The sequence below is a fragment of the Lolium perenne genome, chromosome 5 (genome assembly GCF_019359855.2).
Source record: "Lolium perenne isolate Kyuss_39 chromosome 5, Kyuss_2.0, whole genome shotgun sequence".
In the NCBI taxonomy this organism is placed as follows: domain Eukaryota; kingdom Viridiplantae; phylum Streptophyta; class Magnoliopsida; order Poales; family Poaceae; genus Lolium; species Lolium perenne.
This window is the reverse complement of record NC_067248.2, coordinates 57,642,663-57,656,655: the sequence shown is the minus strand read 5'-3', so window position 1 is coordinate 57,656,655 and position 13,993 is coordinate 57,642,663.

Below are 13,993 nucleotides of genomic sequence, written 5' to 3'. Positions count from 1 at the left end.
CTCTCCGGCAGGGTGCCGGAGGCGATCTCTGAATCCCCGAGATGGGATTCGCGGCGGCGGCGTCTCTGGAAGGTTTTCCGTATCGTGGCTCTCGGTACTGGGGGTTTCGCGACGGAGACTTTAAGTAGGCGGAAGGGCAACGCGGGGGGCCTCACGAGGTGCCCAGGGGGTAGGGCCGCGCGGCCAGGGCCTAGGCCGCGCCGCCCTGTCCCCTGGCTGCCTCGTGGCCCCACTTCGTTATCTCTTCGGTCTTCTGGAAGCTTCGTGCAAAAATAGGACCCTGGGCGAAAGTTTCGTCCAATTCCGAGAATATTTCCTTACTAGGATTTCTGAAACCAAAAACAGCAGAAACAAAGAATGGCTCTTCGGCATCTTGTTAATAGGTTAGTTCCAGAAAATGCATAAATATGACATATAATGTGCATAAAACATGTAGGTATCATCAATAAAGTAGCATGGAACATAAGAAATTATCGATACGTTGGAGACGTATCAGCATCCCCAAGCTTAGTTCTGCTCGTCCCGAGCAGGTAAAACGATAACAAAGATAATTTCTGAAGTGACATGCCATCATAATCTTGATCATACTATTTGTAAACATATGTAATGAATGCAGCGATCAAAACAAAGGTAATGACATGAGTAAACAACTGAATCATATGACAAAGACTTTTCATGAATAGTACTTCAAGACAAGCATCAATAAGTCTTGCATAAGAGTTAACTCATAAAGCAATAAATCAAAGTAAAGGTGTTGAAGCAACACAAAGGAAGATGAAGTTTCAGCAGTTGCTTTCAACTTATAACATGTATATCTCATGGATATTGTCAACATAAAGTAATATAACAAGTGCAATATGCAAGTATGTAGGAATCAATGCACAGTTCACACAAGTGTTTGCTTCTTAAGGTGGAAGGAGATAGGTAAACTAACTCAACAATAAATGTAAAAGAATGGTCCTTCAAAGAGGAAAGCATCGATTGCTGTATTTGTGCTAGAGCTTTTATTTTGAAAACATGAAACAATTTTGTCAACGGTAGTAATAAAGCATATGAGTTATGTAAATTATATCTTACAAGTTGCAAGCCTCATGCATAGTATACTAATAGTGCCCGCACCTCGTCCTACTTAACTTGGACTACCGGATCTTCGCATGCCATGTTTCAACCAAGTGTCACAAAGGGGTACCTCCATGCCGCCTGTACAAAGGTCTAAGGAGAATGCTCGCATTTTGGATTTCTCGCTTTTGATTATTCTCAACTTAGACATCCATACCGGGACAACATGGACAACAGATAATGGACTCCTCTTTAATGCATAAGCATGTAGCAACAATTATTATTCTCATATGAGATTGAGGATATATGTCCAAAACTGAAACTTCAACCATGATTCATGGCTTTAGTTAGCGGCCCAATGTTCTTCTCTAACAATTTTGCATGCTCCAACCACTAAAATGATAGATCCTTCAGACAAGACGGACATGCATAGCAACTCACATGATATTCAACAATAGTTGATGGCGTTCCCCAGAAGCATGGTTATCGCACAACAAGCAACTTAATAAAATATAAAGTGCATAAGTACATATTCAATACTACGATAGTTTTTAAGGCTATTTTGTCCCATGAGCTATATATTGCAAAGGTGAATGATGGAATTTTAAAGGTAGCACTCAAGCAATTTACTTTGGAATGGCGGAGAAATACCATGTAGTAGGTAGGTATGGTGGACAAAAATGGCATAGTAGTTGGCTCAAGGATTTTGGATGCATGAGAAGTATTCCCTCTTGATACAAGGTTTAGGCTAGCAAGGTTATTTGAAGCAAACTCAAGGATGAACCGGTGCAACAAAACTCACATAAAAGACATATTTAAACATTATAAGACTCTACACCGTCTTCCTTGTTGTTCAAAACTCAATACTAGATATTATCTAGACCTTAGAGAGACCAAATATGCAAATCAAATTTTAGCAAGCTCTATGTATTTCTTCATTAATGGGTGCAAAGCATATGATGCAAGAGCTTAACCATGAGCACAACAATTTCCAAGTATCATATTATCCAAGACATTTTAGAATTACTACATGTAGCATTTTCCAATTCCAACCATATAACAATTTAACGAAGAAGAAACTTCGCCATGAACATTATGAGTAAAGCCTAAGGACATATTTGTCCATATGCAACAGCGGAGCGTGTCTCTCTCCCACAAAGTGAATGCTAGGATCCATTTTATTCAAACAAAAACAAAAACAAACCGACGCTCCAAGCAAAGAACACAAGATGTGACTGAATAAAAATATAGTTTCAGGGGAGGAACCTGATGATGTTGTCGATGAAGAAGGGGATGCCTTGGGCATCCCCAAGCTTAGACGCTTGAGTCTTCTTAAAATATGCAGGGGTGAACCACGGGGGCATCCCCAAGCTTAGAGCTTTCACTCCTCTTGATCATAGTATATCATTCTCCTCTCTTGACCCTTGAAAACTTCCTTCACACCAAACTTCAAGCAAACTCATTAGAGGGTTAGTGCACAATTAATAATTCACTCATTCAGAGGTGACACAATCATTATTTTCACTTCTGGACATTGCATAATGCTACTGGACATTAATGAATCAAAGAAATAAATCCAACATAGCAAAAGAGGCAATGCGAAATAAAAGGCAGAATCTGTCAAAAACAGAACAGTCCGTAAAGACGAATTTAAAGCTGGCACCAGACTTGCTCAAATGGAAAAACTCAAAACTAATGAAAGTTGCGTACATATCTGGGGATCACGCTCGTAAATTGGCAGATTTTTTTGAATTTTCTACAGAGGCCTGTGCCCAGATTCGTGACAGACAGCAATGCTGTTTCTGCGCAGCGATCCCAAATATAACATCAACTTTGACATAGGAACTTTACTTGGCACAAAAACATGATAAGGAGAGGTTGCTACAGTAGTAAACAACTTCCAAGACTCAACAATACAGTAACAAAATAAAGCATGGGTTATCTCCCAAGAAGTTCTTTCTTTATAGCCATTAAGATGGGCTCAGTGATTTTAATGATACTCTCGCAATAAATAAGAGTTGAAGCAAAAGAGAGCATCAAGAAGCAAATTCAAAACACATTTAAACCTAACCCACTTCCTATGAAAAGGGATCTTGTACACAAATAAATTCATGAAGAACAAAGTGACAAGCATAGAAAAGCAACACAAGTGCAATTTCAAGATTCTCAACATAAAGAGGGGAAACTTAATATTATTAAGATGCATATAACCATGTTTCCCTCTCTCATAATAATTTTCAGTAGCATCATGAACAAACTCAACAATATAACTATCACATAAAACATTCTTGTCATGAGCCAAATGCATAAAATTATTACTCTCCACATAAGCATAATCAATTTTATTAGTTGTAGTGGGAGAAAATTCAACAAAATAGCTATCACTATTATTCTCATCACCATAATCATCATATATAGGAGGCATATTGTAATCATTCTCCTCAATAGTAGGTGGACTGAAAATATCATATTCATCATTGCAAGCATCATATATAGGAGGTAAAGTATCATCAAAGTAAATTTTCTCCTCCATGCTTGGGGGACTAAAAATATCACAACCAGCTTCCCCAAGCTTAAATTCTTCCATAGCTTTAGCAATAATGGTGTTCAAAGAGTTCATGCTAATAACATTGCTACAACTATTTTGCAAACAAAGTTCCATGGGTTTTTTAATTTTCTCTTCAAACACATCATGTCCTAATTCAAGATAAAGTTCATAAAGATCTCTAATTTTTTTGTTGTTTTCCATTATGCCTAACTAGTAAAAATAAAAACAAATACAGGACTAGACATGATAACAAAATAAATTAAATGCAAGTAACTAATTTTTTTGTGTTTTTGATATAGAGAGCAAGACAATAAATAAAGTAAAACTAGCAACTAATTTTTTTGTGTTTTGTTTTGGTGGAGCAAACAAAGTAGTAAATAAAATAAAGCAAGACAAAAACAAAGTAAAGAGATTGAGAAGTGGAGACTCCCTTGCAGCGTGTCTTGATCTCCCCGGCAACGGCGCCAGAAATTTATGCTTGATACGCGTAGATGTACACGTCCGTTGGGAACCCCAAGAGGAAGGTATGATGCGTATAGAAGCAAGTTTCCCTCAGTATGAAACCAAGGTTTAATCGAACCAGTAGGAGCCAAGAAGCACGTTGAAGGTTGATGGTCGCGAAATGTGATGCGGCGCAACACCAGGGATTCCGGCGCCAACGCGGAACCTGCACAACACAACCAAAGTACTTTGTCCCAACGAAACAGTGAGGTTGTCAATCTCACCAGCTTGCTGTAACAAAGGATTAAACATATCGAGTGGAAGATGTTTGCAAAGAAAATAGTAAAACACAATTGCAGTAGATTGTATGCTATGTAAAGAATAGGACCGGGGTCCACAGTTCACTAGAGGTGTCTCTCCCATAAGATAAAAGCATGTTGGGTGAACAAATTACAGTCGGGCAATTGACAAATAGAGAAAGGCATAACAATGCATATACATGATATGATAAATATAGTGAGATTTAATTGGGCATTACGACAAAGTACATAGACCGCCATCCAACTGCATCTATGCCTAAAAAGTCCACCTTCAGGTTATCATCCGAACCCCATTCAGTATTAAGTTGCTAAGCAACAGACAATTGCATTAAGTATGGTGCGTAATGTAATCGACAACTACATCCTTAGACATAGAATCAATGTTTTATCCCTAGTGGCAACAGCACATCCACAACCTTAGAACTTTCTGTCACTGTCCCAGATTTAATGGAGGCATGAACCCACTATCGAGCATAAATACTCCCTCTTGGAGTTAAGAGTAAAAACTTGGCCAGAGCCTCTACTAATAACGGAGAGCATGCAAGATCATAAACAACACATAAACAATAGATTGATAATCACCATAATCATAGTACTCTCTATCCATCGGATCCCGACAAACACAACATATAGAATTACAGATAGATGATCTTGATCATGTTAGGCAGCTCACAAGATCCAACAATGAAGCACAACAAGGAGAAGACGACCATCTAGCTACTGCTATGGACCCATGGTCCAGGGGTGAACTACTCACTCATCACTCCGGAGGCAACCATGGCGGTGTAGAGTCCTCCGGGAGATGAATCCCCTCTCCGGCAGGGTGCCGGAGGCGATCTCCTGAATCCCCCGAGATGGGATTCGCGGCGGCGGCGTCTCTGGAAGGTTTTCCGTATCGTGGCTCTCGGTACTGGGGGTTTCGCGACGGAGACTTTAAGTAGGCGGAAGGGCAACGCGGGGGGCCTCACGAGGTGCCCAGGGGGTAGGGCCGCGCGGCCAGGGCCTGGGCCGCGCCGCCCTGTCCCCTGGCTGCCTCGTGGCCCCACTTCGTTATCTCTTCGGTCTTCTGGAAGCTTCATGCAAAAATAGGACCCTGGGCGAAAGTTTCGTCCAATTCCGAGAATATTTCCTTACTAGGATTTCTGAAACCAAAAACAGCAGAACAAAGAATCTGGCTCTTCGGCATCTTGTTAATAGGTTAGTTCCAGAAAATGCATAAATATGACATATAATGTGCATAAAACATGTAGGTATCATCAATAAAGTAGCATGGAACATAAGAAATTATCGATACGTTGGAGACGTATCAGGCACTAACCAAAGCCATGCCTAATCATGGTGTAAGTTTCAGCACGAGCATCCTCAATAGGAAGAGAGAAAATAGTGAGAGAGAGCTTTTAGAGAGGATGCTCACAAAACTATTGTTCATGTTGTCTCGGTATGGATGGCCTATAAAGTTAAGACTCAAAATCTGCTAAGGTCCTTTGTACATGCGGCATGGAGGTACCCCTTTGCGTTATTCTTGGTTAAAACAATATGTGAAAGATCTATAGTAATCTAAATTTGAGTAATGTGATGTGTGGTTATCTATGTGCTGGGGCGTGAGGCAATACTTACTTATAAGGGGTCAAACACATGAATCATAGGTGTCTCTATAACTAGGAGATACATGGTACCCCATCCTTATGAGTATTGTTTACATGAATTGCATATCCCAAAATCTTGTTTTATGCTTGATAACGCGTGAAGCACACGTCCGTTGGGAACCCCGAGTGGAAGGTGTGATGCGTATAGAAGCAAGTTTCCCTCAGTATGAAACCAAGGTTTATCGAACCAGTAGGAGATGAAGGTCACGTGAAGGTTGTTGGTGAAGGAGTGTAGTGCGGCGCAACACCAGGGATTCCGGCGCCAACGTGGAACCTGCACAACACAATCAAGATACTTTGCCCCAACGTAACAGTGAGGTTGTCAATCTCACCGGCTTGCTGAAAACAAAGGATTAAACGTATGGTGTGGAGAATGATGTTTGTTTGCGAAGAACAACAAAGAACGGAGATTGGGTAGATTGTATTTCAGATGTAAAAGAATGGACCGGGGTCCACAATTCACTAGTGGTGTCTCTCCAATAAGATAAATAACATGCTGGGTGAACAAATTACAGGTGGGCAATTGACAAATAATGATTCATATACATATCATGATGATCACTATGAGATTTAATCAAGGCATTACGACAAAGAACATAGACCGCCATCCAACATGCATCTATGCCTAAAAAGTCCACCTTCGGGTTAGCATCCGCACCCCTTCCAGTATTAAGTTGCAAACAACAGACAATTGCATTAAGTATGGTGCGTAATGTAATCAACACAAATATCATTAGACAAAGCATTGATGTTTTATCCCTAGTGGCAACAGCACATCCACAACCTTAGAACTTTCTGTCACTGTCCCAGATTCAGTGGAGGCATGAACCCACTATCGAGCATAAATACTCCCTCTTGGAGTTACAAGTATCAACTTGGCCAGAACCTCTACTAGCAACGGAGAGCATGCAAGAACATAAACAACACATATATGATAGATCAATAATCAACTTGACATAGTATTCCATATTCATCGGATCCCACCAAACACAACATGTAGCATTACAAATAGATGATCTTGATCATGTTAGGCAGCTCACAAGATCTAAACATGATAGCACAAGAGGAGAACACAACCATCTAGCTACTGCTATGGACCCATAGTCCAAGGATGAACTACTCACACATCAGTCCGGAGGCGGGCATGGTGATGTAGAGCCCTCCGGTGATGATTCCCCTCTCCGGCAGGGTGCCGGAGGCGATCTCCAGAATCCCCCGAGATGGGATTGGCGGCGGCGGCGTCTCAGTAACTTTTCTCGTATCGTGGCTCTCGGTACTAGGGTTTTCGCGACAGAGAGTTTAAGTAGGCGGAAGGGCAGAGCCGGAGGGGGCTCGAGGGGCCCACCCCATAGGGTGGCGCGGGCCCCTCCTTGGCCGCGCCGCCCTATGGTGGCGGCTCCTCGTGGCCCCACTTCGTATCCTCTTCGGTCTTCTGGAAACTCCGTGGAAAAATAAGACCGTGGGCTTTTGTTTCGTCCAATTCCGAGAATATTTCCTGTGTAGGATTTCTGAAACCGAAAACAGCAGAAAACATGAACTGGCGCTTCGGCATCTTGTTAATAGGTTAGTGCCGGAAAATGCATCAAAACATCATAAAGTGTGAACAAAACATGTAGGTATTGTCATAAAACTAGCATGGAACATAAGAAATTATAGATACGTTGGAGACGTATCAATGCTCTCTTTACATTTTATTTTTTTGGAGGACTAGGACATATATTCCCTACTTACTTTCTTATGTTCAAGAGTCAAGATGATCAATAGATCAAAAGAGAGGACAATGAGTCTCCAAACAATTTCTATAGGATTATCTAACCATGCTTTATGATTCATAATACTTACCATTCATTTCCTTACAATACTATTTGCTATCATGCATGCTTTGTAGAATGTAAAAGTTATCACTTCATGAGTTCATATTGCTTTCTATAACATTCTTTATTGAATGAACCTTGTAATATATACTTTGAATGATCACAAAGAAGCAACATAATAAACTCCAAAATTCATGTTAGTTTTATCATCTTTATGCTAGAGGACAAGCATAGGTTAAGCTTGGGGATGTTGATGCATGTAAAATGCATACATGAACATTGTACTTTATTAACATATATATCCACATATTTGCAACATATATGATGTTATTTCAATGTTTTACATTGATTTATGGGGATTTGCCAATGATCCTCTTTATTTGGGTTATAACTCTGCAGAACAAGAAACCCATCTTTTGTGTATTTTTTCACTTTCATAGACCTATACATAGTCAAACTGAGCTAGGAATTCGGGGACGTCATTTTTTCATCGAGAGAAGCAACATGGACACTTGGACCAGACCTGGAGGGCCCTGATCGTCCGATTCGCTTTATTCTTTCGCAAACCGACTTCTTTTGACCTAAAACCCTATTTATATGACCCACGAGGGTTCTCTGGAGGAGTGCGCCGCAAAAACACAGAAAAACAAAAACGAAGGCTACAACAGCGGAGATTGGAGGGGGAAACTCAGACGGAGCCGCCGCCGGAGGAATCTCCACCTTCTACAATGTCTTCCTCATCAACACCATGAACAAGGGGGAGTAGTCCACCTCTGGACTACAGGTTTGTGGCAGTAGGTTGATCTATTTCTCTCATGTTCTTCATAGATCTTAGTCCCATATGAGCTGCCCAACAAGATTATGGCCATATATGTAATTCCTATGTGGTTGATCTTTATTCTATGATATTGTGCTATGAGATTTGACTCTACTTTGTGAACGATGTATTGATAGATGCAGACCCCATTATTAAATATTGGTTCTGATCCAACTTGTATGCAAGAACATGTGTGGGGAGATGTTGTGTTAGATGGAGTAGCATGGTTATAGTGATCGAATAGTGACAACAAATTCATGATTTATTATGGCTTTGCCTTTCTTTTGCTACCTCACTAGGGATAAAGTGAATGCATGTGCTATGTTCGTCATTTGATAAAAGTGATGATCTTGTTTGGTCATGGTAGCATATTTCATATTCGAATATCATGTCAAAATATTTATGGCTATTCTTTGTTAATTATTAATATAAGATTGTATGGAGTTTTCCCTTTTTTGTGCAGTATAAGAGAGATGTGTTGCATCACCTCCTTGTTAGGAGGTGATGCCCATTAGCCCATATGAATGCGTATCTTACACATATTGAAGTTGTATTCTTATTATCTCATGATGAATTGCTATTATCCACTACAACTTTAAAGAGAGAGTAGACCAGTGAATCTAATTTTAATCAGAAGAAATACATTTTCATTGCATTTATCTTACTTTCTATTTTCAGCACTATTTTAATCCGAAAATACAAAATATTTTGTTATCTTAATGGCACACAAAACCCAAAAATAATCAATCATTTACTATTTTTTACTTAGTTTACTTTACTTGTCTATTTTACTTTACTTGTGTTACTACTATTATTTACTATTACTAATACAAAACTTTGTGCCTGACAACCACATCGTGGAGTTGCAGACAAAAGGCTTTAATTTGCTTTGCAGGATTGCTAGAATAAGAGAAAGTGAGATAACTCTTTACTCAGTTCCCGAGAGTTCGATATAACCCTCGAGTCACTCTTGTGGGAAAAATATTCCGCTGACATAACACTCTGTACTTGAAGTCCCAACGTCATCAACGCTCGATCACCGCCTCATCTGTGGTCTTCTAGCCAAGCGAGCAGATCTCACCAACGAGGGAGGTTAGCTTCTGAGAGAAGGCTGTGACGGTTTCGCTGTGAAGGTTTCGGCGTCATCCATCGCAACCTCTCGAGCTGCCTTTTGAGCTGCTTCACACGAGCTTTTTTTCACGCGATCTTCTCCAACGCGCATGCGCCGGATCCCTTCCTAGGCTTCTGTCGCGGTGTTGTGTTCTGTGAGTGCCATCACCATTGAATCCGGCACGGACTGAGATAGGGCCGCGAACGCGTCCTCGTCCTTCGCCGGATCGTGCTCACCCTTTCCCTCAATTGCTCTCCAGCAACGAAGGGATCGGAGGATGATCTTCATCTTGACAGGCCACATGCCATAGTTCGTGTCCGTCAATTGCGGGCAGTGAATTGGAACACCTCCCCTTGACGGCGACGATTGCACCACCACGACACCCTCGCTAGCAGAGGTATCAGTGCACAACTGCTTTCCCGGTGGCGACTGCTTTCCACCGCCTTCATCGCCGCCCTTCGAAGAGGATTTGTCGCCCATCGTCAGTCATCGCTATCATCTACGCCAACAACAATGATGTCGCTGTACCGCCAACAACAATGATGTCGCTGTACCACCACCAAGACCTGATACCAAATGTTAGATCTTTTGCCTTATACAGTACGCGATAGGGTGGATTTTTGAATGGACTAGATGGACCTAGCGCGTCTTGCCGCGCTCGTTTTTTTTTTGTTATTGTTCCTATTTTCGTTTAAATCTCTTTCTTTTTTCAAAATGGAAGCATCATCCCGGCCTCTGCATCAATAGATGCACAATGCACACACAGCCTTTTACTACAAATTTTCATTTAAATCTGCCAAATTCCAGGGCTTTCTATGGATTTAGCTGATACATCTTTTAACAACAACCTGTGTTATTCAGTGATCAGACCCTGCCATAAGGCATAACAAAAGATATCAAACACTTCCTGACTTATGCTAAACTTACATGGAGAAGAAATTATGATTTATCAATACATAGATCCAAAAATGACTTTATTAGTAGAAACAGTAAATAATCCTGAGACACCATGATTTACAGAATGGCCATGAGGAAAAAAGCACCACTCACTCTTAAGTTGGCACACTCACTCTTAAGTTCTTCATAAATGTTAAATAGCTTTACCCAAAAAAAATTATCCAGTTACTTCTTCTAGCGAGTCTTCTTAATAAAATACTGATGTTATTTCAGAATTTCTGACATAATATTGATTCCCATGCAGAACATGCCTTAACTAAACTTCACGTTGTTATTGAAAATAGTCTAGATGCTGAACCTTTCCGTCCAACTACTTTATAGGCACACATAGAAAACAGAGGGTATAGTGTTTATGTATCAGATAGGCGTATGACATATATATTGCAGTTGCAGCTAGTGATGTTGGCGGTAATGAGAAATCCTGCAAAAAGGTTTAGATGTTGGCAGTAATGAGAAATCCGACAAAAAGGTATATTGCAGTTGCAGCTAGTGATGTATAGTTTATTTTGCGATAGATAGTAAGAAATAACTTGCTGATGGAATTAGTAGGGAGCGTACCTTCCATCGCATCACAAATCCAGAAAAAAGGTATATTGCTGTTGCAGCTAGTGATGTATAGTTTATTTTGCGATGGATAGTAAGAAATTAGAGCACTCAAGAAATAATTTGTTGATGGAATTAGTAGGGAGCTTACCTTCCATCGCATCACAAGTTATTTTGATTGAAAGCATTGATTTATTTTGAGTGATTATAAGTGCATTTAATGAAATTGTTAAGTCTTAAAATTTAGATTGGAGTAGTTTGACCGAGTTTTAATCTGTATGATACAAACCTAGTCAAGCTATAAATTTTTTGTGAGGAGATCATACGAAGTAAGTGCACAAGGTCAGCAAGATGCATTAGTGCGAAATAAGGGACATAATCAAAGGTTTGAAATTGGAGGCAGCCTTTGGCTGTTAAAGTAAACAATAATATTGGCTAAAACCAAGCATCAATGCAGACCGAAAGATTAACCTTTGTCAAGTAAACACCAGAGATCATTAAATTATCAAGAAGTGTTTGCAAAGCACATCTTATCAGTGAGGAGAAATTTTAGTCGTGTATTGTGTTTTCCCCAATTCTAGAATCTTAGTAAGACGAACGGTGTAAGATTATGTATTTATATATGCCCTATATAGATCATGCACATATGGAAGATCGAACAAGATTTTTTCAAGGAAAGGCTCCTCAGGGGTGATATGATTAACATGATTGATAGTTTGCATCTTGTATTGAGATGTCAAATGGCATACTACAATACACATAAAGAGAGGGGCAATGATCATCATACTATCATATCATAGCAAGATGTCAAATGGGGCATCTTTCTTTAAAGCTTATCTAGATGGGTAATCAGCTTGCTAGTTTTGTTCTCTACTAATGTATTTGAAGGTAGTTCCAATGATGTAACCTTTTTTGACCAAGAACCATTGTGGGTCTTATCCTCCCATCAATTGAAAGAATCATCATATCTTCAGAGCGGATACCTTGTGCCATATAAATATTATATCAGATAGAATCAGGCAAAATCTTGATCTGTGTTGCTTCAAGACTTGATTGCTAAGAGTAGTTCTTGTGTTTTAGCATCTATTAAATTCAGTTTGTGATAAGGAATATTGATTAACGCAGAAAAAGATGGCAAGGCTACTGCGATGAATTGAATGATGAACATGAAAAATAGAAGTCTGCTATTTTCTCTTTGATAATTGCATTCAGGTGAATTAAAAAAACTCCAGCTTAGTGAGAACTAAATCGAACTCATACCTTAAAAAATGACAGATTGTTGTCTTCTCAACATACTTTATTTGATATGAGCAATTAGTGTTGATCCATGGTTTATGCAATCACAACTATAGACGGAAAATAAACATGAATGTACCAGGCTGTTATATGGATTCATGGATGCAGTGGCTTGTGCCATGGTGTCTCCATGTCTGCATTCCTCAAGGCAGAAATATGCAGCTCCCATCCCTCTATGACAGAGCTGAGCACATACAAGGGACAACAATAGTAGTGCTCCTAATGAGCACCCTCCCGTGGTGGTGATCGTTCTTCCATTACCCATCACTCCCTGTGATTGATAAAGGTGGAAGCTTTCATGACAAAGGGAGTCACAAGGGAACTCGCAAATACTTTAAGAACATGTCGTCAGTTCTGAAATACTTGTGCCTCCTCAACAACATTTTTCATCATATTACCTAATATGTGATATGATGAATAAATAAAAAATAAATACTGATTATATTTAACAATATGAGAATCTAAAAGGAAAAGCATATGATAATTACCTAACATAGAGCATATAGAGCGAGAGCTCCAAGCTGATCCTCTTGCGCTCAGCAAATCCGTCAAAGCATAGTTATTGTATCATGAGGAAATGGCATAATAGTTATACATACATCTTATAACTGCAATTTGGCAAAATGACTCCACATTCCATACTTCAGAGAGAACTGGACTATTGGAGTCCGTGGTTGCATTCAACAGATGTTACAAATCTGATTCAGAGAGTAGTAATAGTCTATGATTGGTTCTGTGATTACTGTAATTAGATGCATGGAAATTATGTTGGTGAGAGCATCTCAGGAAATCCATCGAATACCTTGGGATCTTGAAACAAATCTTTGTCATGCATCTCATGTAACCACACATTGATTGATATTTGATACAAAAGGTAGGACATATCGCTTCTGCAAGCAAAGACCATACCAAACCCCAAAAACGATTAATTGGAGCAGACACTTGATCCGGAGAGGAAAAGAGGAGAGAACTCACCTGGAGCTACAGCAGGAGCAACGCCGCCAGTGGAGAGGGCGGCGTACTATGATGGATTTCTTCGTGTCGCTCCCGCACGGTTGCCGTTGGAGACATCATTCTAGACCTCTCACTCTCTCATCGTCTATGCATCAGGGCAGCAACAGGGCTCGCTCGCTGGGGCGGCCGGTGGGCAGCCAGAGGCGGACGGACGGGCGAGCAAGCGCGCGCGGGGCGCGCGACCGGCAGGCAGGGCTCACGGCGCGGGCCGCCTTGCTCTTTTCAACTGCTACGGATGTGGACGCCGCGGGGCACAAGTCGCAGGACTGTGGCTCTGCCGCTCTGGGCAAAGCCGCGGAGGCTAGGGTCGGTTAACCCAAGATCCGCCCGCACCGACGCAGCTTAGACGGCGCTGATGCGGGAGGTCACCGAGCGAACCCACCGCGGGCACTCCACTGCTGCTACCTCCTGTCGCGGCTCCTACTTC